This window comes from Coregonus clupeaformis, chromosome 2 (genome assembly GCF_020615455.1).
Source record: "Coregonus clupeaformis isolate EN_2021a chromosome 2, ASM2061545v1, whole genome shotgun sequence".
NCBI classification, from domain to species: domain Eukaryota; kingdom Metazoa; phylum Chordata; class Actinopteri; order Salmoniformes; family Salmonidae; genus Coregonus; species Coregonus clupeaformis.
In genome coordinates, this window is record NC_059193.1 from 27,284,199 (window position 1) to 27,301,429 (window position 17,231).

General features: G+C 45.1%; 1 protein-coding gene across 4 annotated transcripts in view; it reads left to right on the plus strand.

Moving 5' to 3' along the window:
• The window catches only part of LOC121532656 (testican-1), a 290,839-nt gene that overhangs the window by 78,752 nt on the left and 194,856 nt on the right, over positions 1-17,231 (plus strand). The gene's annotated exons all lie outside the window — the stretch shown is intronic.

Sequence of the window (17,231 nt, forward strand, 5' to 3'; positions counted from 1 at the left end):
TGTGACATTTGATGTTCCTTTTGATGGCATAGGAGGCCCTTCTTGCCTTGTCTCTCAGATCGTTCACAGCTTTATGGAAGTTACCTGTGGTATTGATGTTTAGGCCGAGGTATGTATAGTTTTTTGTGTGCTCTAGGGCAACAGTGTCTAGATGGAATTTGTATTTGTGGTCCTGGCAACTGGACCTTTTTTGGAACACAGTTATTTTAGTCTTACTGAGATTTACTGTCTGGGCCCAGGTCTGACAGAATCTGTGCAGAAGATCTAGGTGCTGCTGTAGGCCCTCCTTAGTTGGGGACAGAAGCACCAGATCATCAGCAAACGGTAGACATTTGACTTCAGATTCTAGTAGGGTGATGCTGGGTGCTTCAGACTGTTCTAGTAACCTTGCCAATTCGTTGATATATATGTTGAAGAGGGTGGGGCTTAAACTGCATCCCTGTCTCACCCCATTGCCCTGTGGAAAGAAACGTGTGTTTTTTGCCAATTTTAACCGCACTTTGTCTCCACTTTTGTGGATTGGGGTTATCAGTCCTTGTTTCCAAATATTGGGGAAGATGCTAGAGCTGAGGATGATGTTAAAGAGTTTAAGTATAGTCAATTGGAATTTGTGGTCTGTATATTTTCTCATTTCATGTAGGATACCATCAACACCACAGGCCTTTTTGGGTTGTATATGTTTTTGCTCTTTGGTCTTTGTTATAGAGCCAAAAAGATTGGAAAAGTGGTTAATCCACACATCTCCATTTTGGATAGATAACTCTTTGTGTTGTTGTTTGTTTAGTGTGTTCCAATTTCCCCAGAAGTGGTTATTCTATGGATTCTTCAATTACAGTGAGCTGATTTCTGACATGCTGTTCCTTCTTTTTCCGTAGTGTATTTCTGTATTGTTTTAGTGATTCACAATAGTGAAGGCGTAGACTCAGGTTTTCTGGGTCTCTATGTTTTTGGTTGGATAGGTTTCTCAAATTCTTTCTTAGGTTTTTGCATTCTTCATCAAACCATTTGTCATTGTTGTTAATTTTCTTAGATAGTCTGCTTGACATTTTTAGATTTGATAGGGAAGCTGAATGGTCAAATATACTGTTTAGGCTTTCTACAGCCAATTGTACACCTTCACTATTACGGTGAAATGTTTTGTCCAGGAAGTTGTCTAAAAGGGATTGAATTTGTTGTTGCCTAATAGTTTTTTGGTAGGTTTCTACACTACTTTCCTTCCATCTATAGCATTTCTTAATATTGTGCAGTTCCTTTGGCTTTGATGCCTCATGATTGTGTATTGCTCTGTTCAGGTAGACTATATTTTGCTGTGATCTAATAGGGGTGTTAGTGGGCTGACTGTGAACGCTCTGAGAGACTCTGGGTTGAGGTCAGTGATTAAGTAATCTACAGTACTACTGCCAAGGGATGAGCTGTAGGTTTACCTACCACAGGAGTCTCCTCGAATCCTACCATTGACTATGTATAGACCCAGCGTGCTACAGAGCTGCAGGACTTGTGACCCATTTTTTGGGTTGTTTTGTCATAGCTGTGTCTAGGGGGGAATATATGGGAGGGAATACTGTCACCTCCAGGTAGGTGTTTGTCCCGCTTTGTGCTGAGAGTGTCAGGTTCTTGTCCAGTTCTGGCATTTAGGTCGCCACAGACTAGTACATGTCCCTGGGCCTGGAAATGGTTGATCTCCCCCTCTAGGATGGAGAAGCTGTCATCGTTAAAGTATGGGGATTCTATTGGGGGGATGTAAAATGTTCCTGTTTTGACTAATTTAATAGAGTGGGTTATGTCTGCTCTATACCAAATTAGCATACCCCCTGAGTCTCTTCCCTGTTTCACACCTGGTAGTTTGGTAGATTGGGACTACCATCTCTATGTAACATAGAGGGCAACCAGTGGGTCCGTCTCCTCTATACCATGTTTCATGTAGGATGACATTGTCTGTATTTCCTATTTCTTTGTTGAAGTCTGGGTTCCTGCTCTTTAGGCCAAAGGCAGATGACCTCAGACCTTGTATATTCCAGGATGAGATAGTAAAAGCTTTGTGTTCCATAGTGTCTAGTGTTGTTTTCATGTGGTTTAGACCCGGACCATTACAGTAGGTGTGAGCAGAGCATGTTGAGCATCTGTTACATACCTCTTAGGTCACAGGATGGGGCTTGGGGGGGTGCATTAGTGGGGGTTGGGCCTGTTGCTCTGCTCACGGCCTGGACAAATGTGCGTCTCTCTCTCTCTCTCTCCGTACTGACACTCCTCTCCTCTCCTCTTGTAATTCACACGCCGATGCGTTTCAATTTGAAGAAGTCTCTGGCAGCGATGTCTCATTGGGATGCCATGCACTCTTTCTGTTAATGTTTCTCAAAAAGGCTCGCATTTTGCACCACTGAGGAGGAGTGTGTGCGGGGGGGGGAGCGATAGTGCAGAGAGAACAAGTGAGATATTGACAAGTATGAGTAGCAGAATTATAACATGTTTTTTGATTGCAGAGAAATAGAAAACTGAAAAAGGAGAGGAGAGAAAAGAGAGAGGGAGAGAGAGAGAGAGTAAGAGGAAGGGAAGGTTATTTTGGATGTGTGGCTCAGAGCCATACAGTTCAGTTGGTGGATCGATTGAAGGATGTTTTCAAAGGCGACAGAGAGGGAAGCTGAGGAGATGGAAGGGGAATTTGGGATGGAATGTAGGGAAGGGGGAGTAGAACAGAGAGCAAAAAGAAGCCGTGGAGAGGGAGAGCCAGAGAGGAGATGAGAGGAAAGGTAGAGGATAGATAGGAGAGGAATATGTTTATGTGTCCTGGTGAGTGGATTGTTAGAAAGCCAGCCCAGTCCCACACAGACCTGACAAAGAGGCTTTAGGATAATTAGACCTATTCTGACTTGCAGGAGCAATTAGTGTTAAGTACCTTGCTCAAGGGCGCGTCAACCGATTTTTCACCTAGTCGGCTTGGGGATTCAAACCAGCACCCTTTCTGTTACTGGCCCAACGATCTTAACCACTAGGCTACCTGCCACGAACACGTACAAGCACACGCACACATACAAACTCACAAACACATCAATTTACAGCTAAAAAACACAGTCTAAATTTACACACAAACTAACACAGCATAAGTGTGCCACCTAAATCATGCTCACACAAATGTTGACAATCTGTGTAATGAGTGTGTGTGTGTGTGTGTGTATTTGTGTGTGAGATATGCAGAGCTGAATGAAATGGAGCTCGCTCCATTGTTACTTGATAGATTGATGGAGGTGAGGATTTGCATGTACGTGTGTGATTTTATGGAGTAGGCTACGCTCAAATTCAATCACTTAGACCATGTATTTCCACTGCAAACAGAACCACAGGTGTGTGTTCATGCTGAGTGTCTGTTGTTTTACGAATGGTGCTTTGCAGTATTCAAGACTGCAGTGGCTATCACACACTAGTTCTGATTCAGATTTCTCTCTCTCTCTCTCTCTCTCTCTCTCTCTCTCTCTCTCTCTCTCTCTCTCTCTCTCTCTCTCTCTCTCTCTCTCTCTCATCAAAGTCACAGAGAATTACAGTTAACTGTACTGTTTAAGTCCTTGAAGACTCCTTCTGACTCATTGTAGTAGAATAGTTCTCACTGGCTTTGTGTTAATCCTATTACGTGTTAATATGATGTGAACATGTGTCTGTTTACATCGTGTGTGTTACGAACATGTCTGTTTACAGAGAAAGAGGGAGAGAGAAGAAGGGGGGAGAGAGAGTCAGGGAAAGAGAGAGACGTCTGGGGTCTGCTCACCAACCAAGAATTCACAAAATGGGACAAACCCCAAATTGAGACTCTGCATGCAGAATTCTGCAAAAATATCCTCTGTGTAGAACAAAGCTTTGACTATGTACAGACTCAGTGAGCATAGCCTTGCTATTGAGAAAGGTCACCGTAGGCAGACCTGGCTCTCAAGAGAAGACAGGCTATGTGCCCACTGCCCCCAAAATGAGGTGGAAACTGAGCTGCACATCCTAACCTCCTACTAAATGTATGACTGTATTAGAGACATATGATTTCCCTCAGATTACACAGACCCACAAAGAATTCGAAAACAAATCAAATTTTCATACTCCCATATCTATTGGGCGAAACACCACAGTGTGCCATCACAGCAGCAAGATTTGTGACCTGTTGCCACAAGAAAAGGGCAACCAGTGAAGAACAAACACCATTGTAAATGCAACCCATATTTATGTTTATTTATTTTCCCTTTTTTACTTTAATTATTTGCACATCGTTACAACACTGTGTATAGACATAATATGACATTTGAAATGCCTTTATTCCTTTGGAACTTTTGTGAGTGTAATGTTTACTGTTCATTTTTTATTTCACTTTTGTTTATTATCTATTTTACCATGCCAATAAAGCCCTTTGAATTGAGAGATATTGTGCTGCTGATCCAGTTTGAACTGTTCTGCCTGTGGCTATGGAACCCTGACCTGTTCACCAGACGTGCTATCTTGTCGTGAACATCTTGAAGAACGATCTGGCCTTAATGGCCATGTACTCTTATAATCTCCACCATGCACAGCCAGAAGAGGACTGGCCACCTCTCAGAGCCTGGTTCCTCTCTATGTTTCTTCCTATGTTCCTGCCTTTCTAGGGAGTTTTTCCTAGCCACCATGCTTCTACATCTGCATTGCTTGCTGTTTGGGGTTTTAGGCTGGGTTTCTGTATAAGCACTTTGTGACATCTGCTGATGTAAAAAGGGCTTTATAAATACATTTGATTGATTGAGAGTGCGAGAGCACAAGGGAGAGAGAGAGAGAGGAGTGACAGAGACAGAGAGACAGAGAGAGAGAGAGAAGACTAGGATATGCTGAGTCTCTTATCTTCTGAGTTCTGCTCAGCTCTGAGTCTTTATGGTGATTAAATAGAGAGACGAGCAGAGAAACTACTCAAGGACACACACACACAGACACACACACACACACAGGGATGAACTCATGACTGTACACACACCAATGCAGCACCCTGTTAGTCACCCTCTTGCATTACCTGATCCTGTCGGGTAGGATATAAGCTTATTACATACAGTGCCTAGTGCATAGCAATATCACGACTCAGGCTAAGACCCAGATGCAGACACAGGAGGCGGATAGTACGAGTCTCAGAGTTTATTACAGTACAAGGGGCAGGCAATCGGTAGGTCAAAGCAGGCAAAGTGTCGTAATCCAAATCAGAGTCAGGCAGGTACAGGACGGCAGGCAGGATCAGGGTCAGGACAGGCAGAAAGGTCTGAACTGGGAAGACTAGGAAAAGCAAAAACTAGAGCACAGGAAACACGGGAACACGCTGGTAGGACTTGATGTGACAAGACGAACTGGCAACAGATAAACAGAAAACAAAGGTATAAATACACAAGGTAATGGGAGACACCTGGTGGGGGTTGGAGACAATCACAAGACAGGTGAAACAGATCAGGGTGTGACAAGCAAACACTTCTAGACATGATTACACTTCTCTACTGCTGAAACCCTGGATGAAAGAGAGGGAGGAAGAGAGGGATGAGAGAGAGGGAGGAAGAGAGGGATGAGAGAGGGATGAAAGAGGGAGGAAGAGAGGGATGAAAGAGAGGGAGGAAGAGAGGGAGGAAGAGAGGGATGAAAGAGAGTGAGGAAGAGAGGGATGAGAGAGCGAGAGAAACGCTGCATATCTCCGTCTGTCCTCCAGCCCTTAATAAGCGTGAAGTATGCGGTGGGCGCGGACACTCATTCTGTCAGACCTCACACTCGTCTGTCAGGAGGAAGGAACAGAGAGAGGAGAGAGCTGTGCTGAGCTGTGCATGTTAAACGGGTTAAAGAGGCAGGAGGAACAGAGGCTGGGCCTGGATCTCTATGTCTCCCTGTTGACTAGCGTTACACTGGATGGTGTACACTACACAGTGTTCCTCAAGCCTGGTCCTGGGTCACCCAAAGGGCATGCAGGAATTGGTTCCATCCCCCTTGACAACCTCAAGAGCATGCTTACCAAAACAGTGTTCACAAATTCTCCAGTGACCTAACACTTTACCCAAAGCCTTCTCAAACTCTCCAGCGACCTAACACTTTACCCAAAGCCTTCTCAAACTTTCCAGCGACCTAACACTTTACCCAAAGCCTTCTCAAACTCTCCAGCCTAAGTATTTAGGCATGTTTTGGGCAGGTTGCCCAGCTGTGGTGTCCAGGTTGGGTATTTATATTGTATCTATTGTTAATGCATGTAATTTGGCCTCTGTATCTATTTCCTCCACTCACTGAGTGTCTCTTGGCTGTGTCCCTATGGGACCTATAGTTCCATCTGGACTGTGTCTCTATGGGACCTATAGTTCCATCTGGACTGTGTCCCTATGGGACCTATAGTTCCATCTGGACTGTGTCCCTATGGGACCTATAGTTCCATCTGGACTGTGTCCCTATGGGACCTATAGTTCCATCTGGACTGTGTCCCTATGGGACCTATAGTTCCATCTGGACTGTGTCTCTATGGGACCTATAGTTCCATCTGGACTGTGTCCCTATGGGACCTATAGTTCCATCTGGACTGTGTCCCTATGGGACCTATAGTTCCATCTGGACTGTGTCCCTATGGGACCTATAGTTCCATCTGGACTGTGTCCCTATGGGACCTATAGTTCCATCTGGACTGTGTCTCTATGGGACCTATAGTTCCATCTGGACTGTGTCCCTATGGGACCTATAGTTCCATCTGGACTGTGTCCCTATGGGACCTATAGTTCCATCTGGACTGTGTCTCTATGGGACCTATAGTTCCATCTGGACTGTGTCCCTATGGGACCTATAGTTCCATCTGGACTGTGTCCCTATGGGACCTATAGTTCCATCTGGACTGTGTCTCTATGGGACCTATAGTTCCATCTGGACTGTGTCCCTATGGGACCTATAGTTCCATCTGGACTGTGTCTCTATGGGACCTATAGTTCCATCTGGACTGTGTCCCTATGGGACCTATAGTTCCATCTGGACTGTGTCCCTATGGGACCTATAGTTCCATCTGGACTGTGTCCCTATGGGACCTATAGTTCCATCTGGACTGTGTCCCTATGGGACCTATAGTTCCATCTGGACTGTGTCCCTATGGGACCTATAGTTCCATCTGGACTGTGTCCCTATGGGACCTATAGTTCCATCTGGACTGTGTCCCTATGGGACCTATAGTTCCATCTGGACTGTGTCCCTATGGGACCTATAGTTCCATCTGGACTGTGTCCCTATGGGACCTATAGTTCCATCTGGACTGTGTCCCGATGGGACCTATAGTTCCATCTGGACTGTGTCCCTATGGGACCTATAGTTCCATCTGGACTGTGTCCCTATGGGACCTATAGTTCCATCTGGACTGTGTCCCTATGGGACCTATAGTTCCATCTGGACTGTGTCCCGATGGGACCTATAGTTCCATCTGGACTGTGTCCCTATGGGACCTATAGTTCCATCTGGACTGTGTCCCTATGGGACCTATAGTTCCATCTGGGCTGTGTCCCTATGGGACCTATAGTTCCATCTGGACTGTGTCCCTATGGGACCTATAGTTCCATCTGGACTGTGTCCCTATGGGACCTATAGTTCCATCTGGACTGTGTCCCTATGGGACCTATAGTTCCATCTGGACTGTGTCCCTATGGGACCTATAGTTCCATCTGGACTGTGTCCCTATGGGACCTATAGTTCCATCTGGACTGTGTCCCTATGGGACCTATAGTGTTTTAATACCTCTGTCAGGGGCTGGTCTAATGGTGGAGCTGCTTAATGCACATAACACACAGTAGCAATCTGCATCACACAGGCTGACTGGAGCTGCGTGAGCTGGCACTGGTTCAGCATTCTCGTGTGTGTGTGTGTTTAGGGCGGGCTAGTTTGTGTAATTGACACCATCTATACTGAATGTGGAATGGACATGTTGTGAAGGGACTGGCAGAGGAGGTTACTGGAATATTCACACACACTACAGTATTTGTAAACATGTATCTTGGTATGTTGGATTAGCTAGGTTAATATTCATGTGTGTGTGTGCGGGTGTGCTGTTTCATATTCTCAAAGCCATATGTAGTATTCAGGGTGGCTCGCTAACTCAAGTGAATAGGACATCGGTCTCAAGGTTGCCTGTACTGACAATACTACTATGGGGGACCCAATAACAGCTATCTCTCTCTCTCTCTCTCTCTCTCTCTCTCTCTCTCTCTCTCTCTCTCTCTCTCTCTCTCTCTCTCTCTCTCTCTCTCTCTCTCTCTCTCTCTCTCTCTCTCTCTCTCTCTCTCTCTCTCTCTCTCTCTCTCTCTCTCTCGGAGAGTGGAGGAGAATGTTGTTGATACAGAGAGGGAAGAGAAAAGAAATGTACTTCTCGCCTAACTCTACCCAGTATATTTAAAAAAGTGTTTTTTGTTTGTGTGTGCGATCGTGCGTGCATCAATTGGGCACAGTGCCTGTTCCTGAGGTGCACCCCCTAGGAATGGTGGGATAAGGGATCGGAGGAGGGGGCCGATTAAGAGAGAGCGAAGGAAGGAAGGAAGGAGGTGCTGCTCCAGGTCCATAAATAAAGCAGGATTTAAATGTTTAATTATATTTGCTGACAGAGAGGGGGCAGATTAGCAGCGGCGTCCCCTGATTATGACATTGTTCGTTAAGATGCCAGGCACAACTGTAGCCTACCTGCAGTACTAACAGTGTGCTTTGGCACACACACTCACACACACACGCACGCATGCACACACACACACAGAGACACACTCATCTTTAAAGTGAGATAATTCATCATTCAACAGCAGCCACTTTAGATCCTAGGCAATCAAACCAAACCATTCCCAGTCAATTCCCACTCCAAATTCTCTCTATTCTCACTCTATTCCTGGATAACTCCCAGTATTCCCTGGTGAGCAGGTGCTTCAGGAGCGATGGGAGTGAGATCTCAATTCCATGACTCAATGCTCCAGAGAAATCACAGCCTGTTTTCAGTGGTGAATCCCTGAGAAGTGGGATAGAAAGACAGGTAGACAGACAGACAGGTGGATGGGTAGACAGACAGAAAGACAGGCTGGCAGGCAAATAGACAGACAGATGGATGGGTACAACAGACGAACAGGTTGACAGGTGGAGAGACAGGCAGGAAGGCAGACAGTCAGGCAGAGAGAGACAGACAGACACAGACATAATCGCACACACACACACATGCGTGCATACACACACACACGTGTGCATGCACAGACACACCACTGAGCATATACCTGAGTGTGGACTGTGTGTATTCTGTGGTGGTCTTGGAGGAGAGGAAGGGTATTGGAGCATTTCCTGGCATCTGTGGCGCTGTGCCTCTGTATGTTTTGTTTTCCTCTTTCTTAGAGAGAGAGAGAGAGAGAGAGAAAGTAAGAGGGAAAGAGAGACGAGAGAGACAACACAAGAGGTAGAGTTACAGAGTGACACAGAGAGAGAGAGAGAAAGACAGATGAAAGATGAGATAAAGACAAATGGAGAGAGGAGACAGGAGTGAAAGAGATTGACAGAGCCAATATACATAAGACAGGGGAGAAAGAGAAGGATAGATACTATAATTGGGTCTGTTTGGCTGTGTGTGTGTGTGTGTGTGTGTCTGTGTGTGTGTGTGTGTGTCTGTGTCCGTGTTCGGTCTGACTCTGAGTTTGGTCTGGCACCATCAGACAGAGTTGGACTAATGGAAGCCTAATGGAAGAAATCCTGTGTTTTGATGTTCCTGGAACACACACGTACACACTCTCTGCCTGCCTGGCAGCTCTGTGTTTTCTTCCGTTTTCCGCCTGACTTTGTAGTTCTTGTCAAGGCTCTCTAATTTCTTTCACTCTCTCTCTCTCTCTCACACACACACACACACACAAGCGTGCAAACACACATGACCACACCCAGTGGGATAGTTTCCTTGGAAACAGTTGTGTGATTATAAAGCAAACAGATAGCTTTGTGTGTCTCATCCAAGCTCCGATGTGTGAAAGCAGTCACTGTGTTTGAAGGAGAGCAGAAAGGAATCTATCTATCTATCTATCTATCTATCTATCTATCTATCTATACTGAACAAAAATATAAACGCAACATGCAACAATTTCAAAGATTTTACTGAGTTACAGTTCATATAAGGAAATCAGTCAATTGAAATAAATTCATTACGTCCTAATCTATTGATTTCACATGACTGGGAATACAGATATGCATCTGTTGGTCACAGATACCTTAAAAAAAAGGTAGCGGCATGGTTCAGAAAACCAGTCAGTATTGGGTGTTACCACCATTTGCCTCATGAAGCGTGACACATCTCTCTCGAGTTGATCAGGCTGTTGATTGTGGCCTGTGGATTGTTTTTTATTTTATTTAATTTTTTACATTTTAGTCATTTAGCAGACGCTCTTATCCGGAGCGACTTACAGTTAGTGAGTGCATACATTTCATATTGTCCCACTCCTCTTCAATGGCTGTGCGAAGTTGCTGGATATTGGCGGGAACTGGAACACGCTGTCACACACGTCGATCCAGAGCATCCCAAACATGCTCAATGGGTGACATGTCTGGTGAGTATGCAGGCCATGGAAGAAATGGGACATTTTCATCTTCCAGGAATTGTGTACAGATCCTTGCGACATGGGGCCAGGCATTATCATGCTGAAACATGAGGTGATGACGGCGGATGAATGGCACTACAATAGGCCTCAGTATCTCTTCACGGTATCTCTGTGCATTCAAATTGCCATCGATAAAATGCAATTGTGTTTGTTGTCTGTAGCTTATGCCTGCCCATACCATAACCCCACCGCCACCATGGGGCACTCTGTTCACTACATTGACATCAGCAAATTGCTCGCCCACATGACGCCATACACGTGTTCTGCGGTTGTGAGGCCGGTTGGACGTACTGCTAAATTCTCTAAAACGATGTTGGAGGCAGCTTATTGTAGAGGAATGAACATTAAATTATCTGGCAACAACTCTGGTGGACATTCCTGCAGTCAGCATGCCAATTGCACCCTCCCTCAAAACTTGAGACATCTGTGGCATTGTGTTGCATGACAAAACTGAACTGCACATTTTATTGTCCCCAGCATAAGGTGCGCCTTTGTAATGATCATGCAGTTTAAATCAGCTTTTTTATATGCTACACCTGTCAGGTAGATGGATTACCTTGGCAAAGGAGAAATGTTCACTAACAGGGACGTAAACAAAACATTTGAGGGAAATAAACTTTTTGTGCTTACGGAACATTTCTGGGATCTTTTATTTCAGCTCATGAAACATGGGACCAACACTTGACATGTTGCATTTATATTTTTGTTCAGTATATCTATCTAGCTAACGTTAGCGTTAGCCACCTAGCTAACGTTAGCCACAACAAATTGTAATTCGTAACATATCATATGAAATGGATGATGGACATCCACATATTAATACATACTGTACCATACAAAATGTAACATATCTAACTAATTGGATTGTCCCGGATTTACATTTACCATGTTACGTCTGTCCCTGAGTCCAGATGAGCTGCTGTATTTAGCTGTGTTTGGGTTGAGAAGTTGAATAGGTTAAAATATCCTGCAGTTTGTGTGCACTTTACTGGTTCTCTGAGTCAGCTTAGTGACTGAGTGAACACACAACACCAACACACACACACACACTCACACTATGGCACACACTCACTACGGCACATCAGCACACTGACTTTCAGTCACTATGAGAGACCGACAGACAGACACACAGGCACCCACGCACACCACACACACACCACACACCACCCACACACACAGAGAGAGACCCTGACTGTGCCATCTGTTAGCGTGGCCTGTAGGGGTGATAGTGATTCTCCTTGTAGAGACAGGCCAATAAGGCTCTCGCTGTGAGCAGGGGAACCTGGAGAATACGCTCTACGCTCACCTCTATTAACGCCTTAATGAAAACTTCACATAGTTTGGAGGGATGGAGTGAAAAATGAAGGCAGGAGTGTCGCTGTTCTGGAGGGAAGGAGGGAATAAGTGATGGAATTAGGGAGGAAGGGAAAGAGGGAGAGAGGAAAGGAAGAAGGGAGGGAAAGTGACACGCTGGCTGTCAGGGATCTGACACCCAGGGTTTCCCCCCTACTGTGGCAGGGCTGTGAGACGGTTAACCATCACGGAAGATGTTCTTTAAACCCCCCCGGTTCCCCCTTTCCTTTTCACTGTGTGTCTGTTTCATCACTTTGAGCACCTGCCCCACCAAAGGTCTGTGCACGGCTGTGGTGTGTGTGTGTGTGGCGTATCTCTAGGCCATCACTAACCGTGTATTATGGCTAAGTAACATGTCCATTAAGAGAGAGAGGATATAAGAGAAGCAGAGGTGGATGACGGAGAGGGAAAATAACAACAGCGCAGCAGCCTGTTACTATGCAGTCCTGTGAGGCGGTGGTTGGGAATTAACAACATCAGAGATGAGAGATGAATGGGGAAGCCCCTAGCCTGTGTGTGTGTGTGTATGTGTGTGTGTAGGGGGCTAGCAATCTGTTCACCAGGCTGACACCTCCATACATTATTCATATTTAATCACTGGACGTTTAACCCTGTGGTGCTGGGACTGCATGGGCCCTCCCATCAGAGACACACCGTGTTTGTGTTTGTCTGTGTGTATGTGCATGTGGGTTGTGCATTTATGAGATTTAATTATGCAATAGGGGGTCTTCCAAAAATACTTTGTCACACATGCTGTCTAATTACCCCTTGAGACCTAGCCCCTAGATCCTATGCCCTTGCTCACTAGCCCCTAGTTCCAAGCCCCTAGTTCCTAGCCCCTCTCTCACTAGCCTTTAGTTCCTAGCCCCTCTCTCACTAGCCTCTAGTTCCTAGCCCCTCTCTCACTAGCCTCTAGTTCCTAGCCCCTCTCTCACTAGCCTCTAGTTCCTAGCCCCTCTCTCACTAGCCTCTAGTTCCTAAACCCTCTCTCACTAGCCTCTAGTTCCTAGCCCCTCTCTCACTAGCCTCTAGTTCCTAGCCCTTCTCTCACTAGCCTCTAGTTCCTAAACCTTCTCTCACTAGCCTCTAGTTCCTAGCCCCTCTCTCACTAGCCTCTAGTTCCTAGCCCTTCTCTCACTAGCCTCTAGTTCCTAAACCTTCTCTCACTAGCCCCTAGGCAGTCACTAGTGCAGATCAGGAAGGGCTGGCTAGGGATCTGAAAGGGATCGTAGCTCAATTAAAATAATCTCAGCACTTCAGGCTGACACATATGAATGACTTCCATCATCTGAGAAAATCCCTGCCTGCAACTTCGACTGTATATTTTCTCAACACTTGAAAGAAGAGAGAGAGAGAGAGAGAGAGAAATGACGTAGTGCACATATGTGGCTTGTGAGTGCTACTTTCAGAACCACTGGCTAAAATGTTTACAAAAGTACCTGAGAATCTCTTTAACACTGAGGTAAAGAGAGAGAGAATAAGATAATAATCTCCTTGCAATCTCTTTGAGGGGTTTGAATGGGACAAGGGATGAGATGGGTTTGGCTAAATTGCCTGTACCTGGTTGACTGATGAGTGTGCTTCAATATTTAATAGGGGATCCATGCATTAATTATTCCTGTAGAGGAGGAAAGGTAACCACAAAATACATTTTCATATTCCCCTCTCCTTTCACATCTATCATTAACTCCATCATTAATAGCCTTTAATAACACACTGCTGATACATTGGGGGTTGGACTGCTAGGAGGGTGGTGCATGCACACACACATACACACACACACACACTGTACTTTATTGTGAGCTAAATAGGGATGTTAATCTTTTCCTTTCAAGATGATTCGATATATATGTAGATACAGTACATTGGCTCCGATACGATACATGAACGAGACGTTTTAGTTTAAAACGATTCGGTGCCATTCAGTTTGATTAGAGAACAAATCGATTCGGTTCGATGCAATAAGATTCGATGCACTAACATTTGTTGCATAAACACATTCATTTTCCTTTTAAAATTCAAATCTGCTGCTGATGGAGCGCATGAGCTGGATCTGTCAAAGCTGACTTTTGTGTGTGTGTGTGTGTGTGTGTGTGTAGATGATGTGTGTATATGGTGTGTGTACTATTTAGGCACCTGATCAGAGCCATAAAGGAGACTAGGCATCTACCACACCACTATCAGATTAGAGCCATAAGGGAGACTAGGCATCTACCACCCCACTACCACTATTAGATTAGAGCCATAAGGGAGACTAGGCATCTACCACACCACTACCACTATCAGATTAGAGCCATAAGAGAGACTAGGCATCTACCACCCCACTATCAGATTAGAGCCATAAGGGAGACTAGGCATCTACCACCCCACTACCACTATTAGATTAGAGCCATAAGGGAGACTATGCATCTACCACACCACTACCACTATCAGATTAGAGCCATAAGGGAGACTAGGCATCTACCACCCCACTACCACTATCAGATTAGAGCCATAAGGGAGACTAGGCATCTACCACACCACTACCACTATCAGATTAGAGCCATAAGAGAGACTAGGCATCTACCACCCCACTATCAGATTAGAGCCATAAGGGAGACTAGGCATCTACCACACCACTATCAGATTAGAGCCATAAAGGAGACTGGGCATCTACCACACCACTATCAGATTAGAGCCATAAGAGAGACTAGGCATCTACCACACCACTATCAGATTAGAGCCATAAGGGAGACTAGGAATCTACCACACCACTACCACTATCAGATTAGAGCCATAAGGGAGACTAGGCATCTACCACACCACTATCAGATTAGAGCCATAAGAGAGACTAGGCATCTACCACACCACTATCAGATTAGAGCCATAAGGGAGACTAGGCATCTACCACCCCACTATCAGATTAGAGCCATAAGGGAGACTAGGCATCTACCACCCCACTACCAATATCAGATTAGTGGGGGCGGGGGGGCAATGAGCCAATGTTTTTTGTCCCTTTGGTTCTGAAATCACTTCATCCACAAATTAACTTGTCATTTGTGCAGATTAAGTGTTTGAGCTAGTAATGTTTCAATATTTAGATGTTTTTAGTGAGCTTCTTTTCTCCTCCTGCTTTGGCCATGCAGTGCGCCTCGCAAAGTGATTTCTGTCCTCATTATCAAATGATCAACTTTACCCTGTATATCTAAAAATGACCATATACACTGATTGTTTAAAGCGCAACCAAAACTATTGCTGATGGTGAACCTGAACAATCAAAATAAAATCTATTGTAAGCCCGGTTCAGCAGGTATATCCAGATGACTCTGGTAGTTTACTTTTATTCCGGTAAAACACCATTTTCAACAGGCATAGATGACAATAACCTAGCAAATTCCATAGGATGTCACTCAACTAATGAAGCCTAATAGCGCGCAAGCCATTTTAGCATTTGAATGCTGAAGGCGCTGCGCAGATGTACAAGATCAGGACCAGGTCGCCTACCTCGCGTTGGTCAGCGCGCGAATCTGGGCACAGTGCGCAGTTTGACAAGGCTACTGATATTGCCTGGGGTTGTTCGGCATGCAAAATGACTTGTAGATACAGTTGAAGTTGGAAGTTTACATACACTTAGGTTGGAGTCATTAGAACTCGTTTTTCAACCACTCCACAAATTTGCTGCATGGTCCCATGGTGTTTATACTTGCGTACTATTGTTGGTACAGATGAACGTGGTATCTTCAGGCGTTTGGAAATTGCTCCCAAGGATGAACCAGACTTGTGGAGGTCTACAATATTTTTTCTGAGGTCTTGGCTGATTTCTTTTGATTTTCCTATGATGTCAAGCAAAGAGGCACTGAGTTTGAAGGTAGGCCTTGAAATACATCCACAGGTACACCTCCAATTGACTCAAAAAATGTCAATTAGCCTATCAGAAGCTTCTAAAGCCCTGACATCAATTTCTGGAATTTTCCAAGCTGTTTGAAGGCACAGTCAACTTAGTGTATGTGAACTTCTGACCCACTGGAATTGTGATACAGTGAATTATAAGTGAAATAATCTGTCTGTAAACAATTGTTGGAAACATTCCTTGTCATGCACAAAGTAGATGTCCTAACCAACTTGCCAAAACTATAGTTTGTTAACAAGAAATTTGTGGAGTGGTTGAAAAACGAGTTTTAATGACTCCAACCTAAGTGTATGTAAACTTCCGACTTCAACTATACATGCAGTTTGACACTGAAGGAGAGGATGCATCAGTTGTCACAAAAGATGAGGTATTTTCAGAAGGTAGAAAGAAAGTAATATGAACCCCCCAAAAATGTGAATAGGTGATTCCTAACGTTTGAATCGATCTTCTGACCGATGCATGCTAGATTTGGATGGTTTGGGGTCTGCAGACAGTCTTAAACATTTCAATCGGGGACCAAAGCGTATCAGTGAATTGTTACATCCCTAGAGCTTAATCAAGTAACGTTTGTTTGTGAGTGGCACAGAACAGAGAGAGAGGGATGCGATGGAGAGTTGGAGGGGTTGTGTCTTCTCTCTGTCGTGTGTATACAGCTAATCACCCTCTCCTCTCCTCTCCTCTCCTCTCCTCTCCTCTCCTCTCCTCTCCTCTCCTCTCCTCTCCTCTCCTCTCCTCTCCTCTCCTCTCCTCTCCTCTCCTCTCCTCTCCTCTCCTCTCCCATTATATTTATAGAGCGCAGGATGCTGTCTTTAGCCACGAAGCATTAGACTTAGAGCACACTACCAGCACACTACCAGACCATCAACAATACCTAGCTCGACATTTATACACACCCCCATGCCCACAGACACACCACAGACACACACCCACTCTCTCTCTCTCTCTCTCTCTCTCTCTCTCTCTCTCTCTCTGTCTCTCGCCCCCTCTATCTTTCTCCCTCTCTCTCCCCCTCGCTCTCTCTCCCCCTTACTCTCTCTCCCCCCTCTCTCTCCTCAATCGCTCTCCCCTCTATCTCTCTCTCCCCATCTCACTCTCACCCCACTCTCTCTCTCTCTCTCTCTCTCTCTCTTTCTCTCCCCCCCTCTTTCTCTCTCACAACGAATAAGGCTGTCTCACTCTTAACACCACTGGGGGACAGTGTGTGTGTGTGTGTGTGTGTGTGTGTGACAGCAGTGCAATCACATTAATACACCCACAGATTCCCTTTAATTCATGTCTATGTACATCATCTCTTTGTATTCTGAACGGATAGCCTGGGACCTTTGTTCAAAATGTGATGTACATTATACATGCCATTATAAATGACCTTTCTCTTTCTCTCCCTCTCTCCTTTCTTTCTG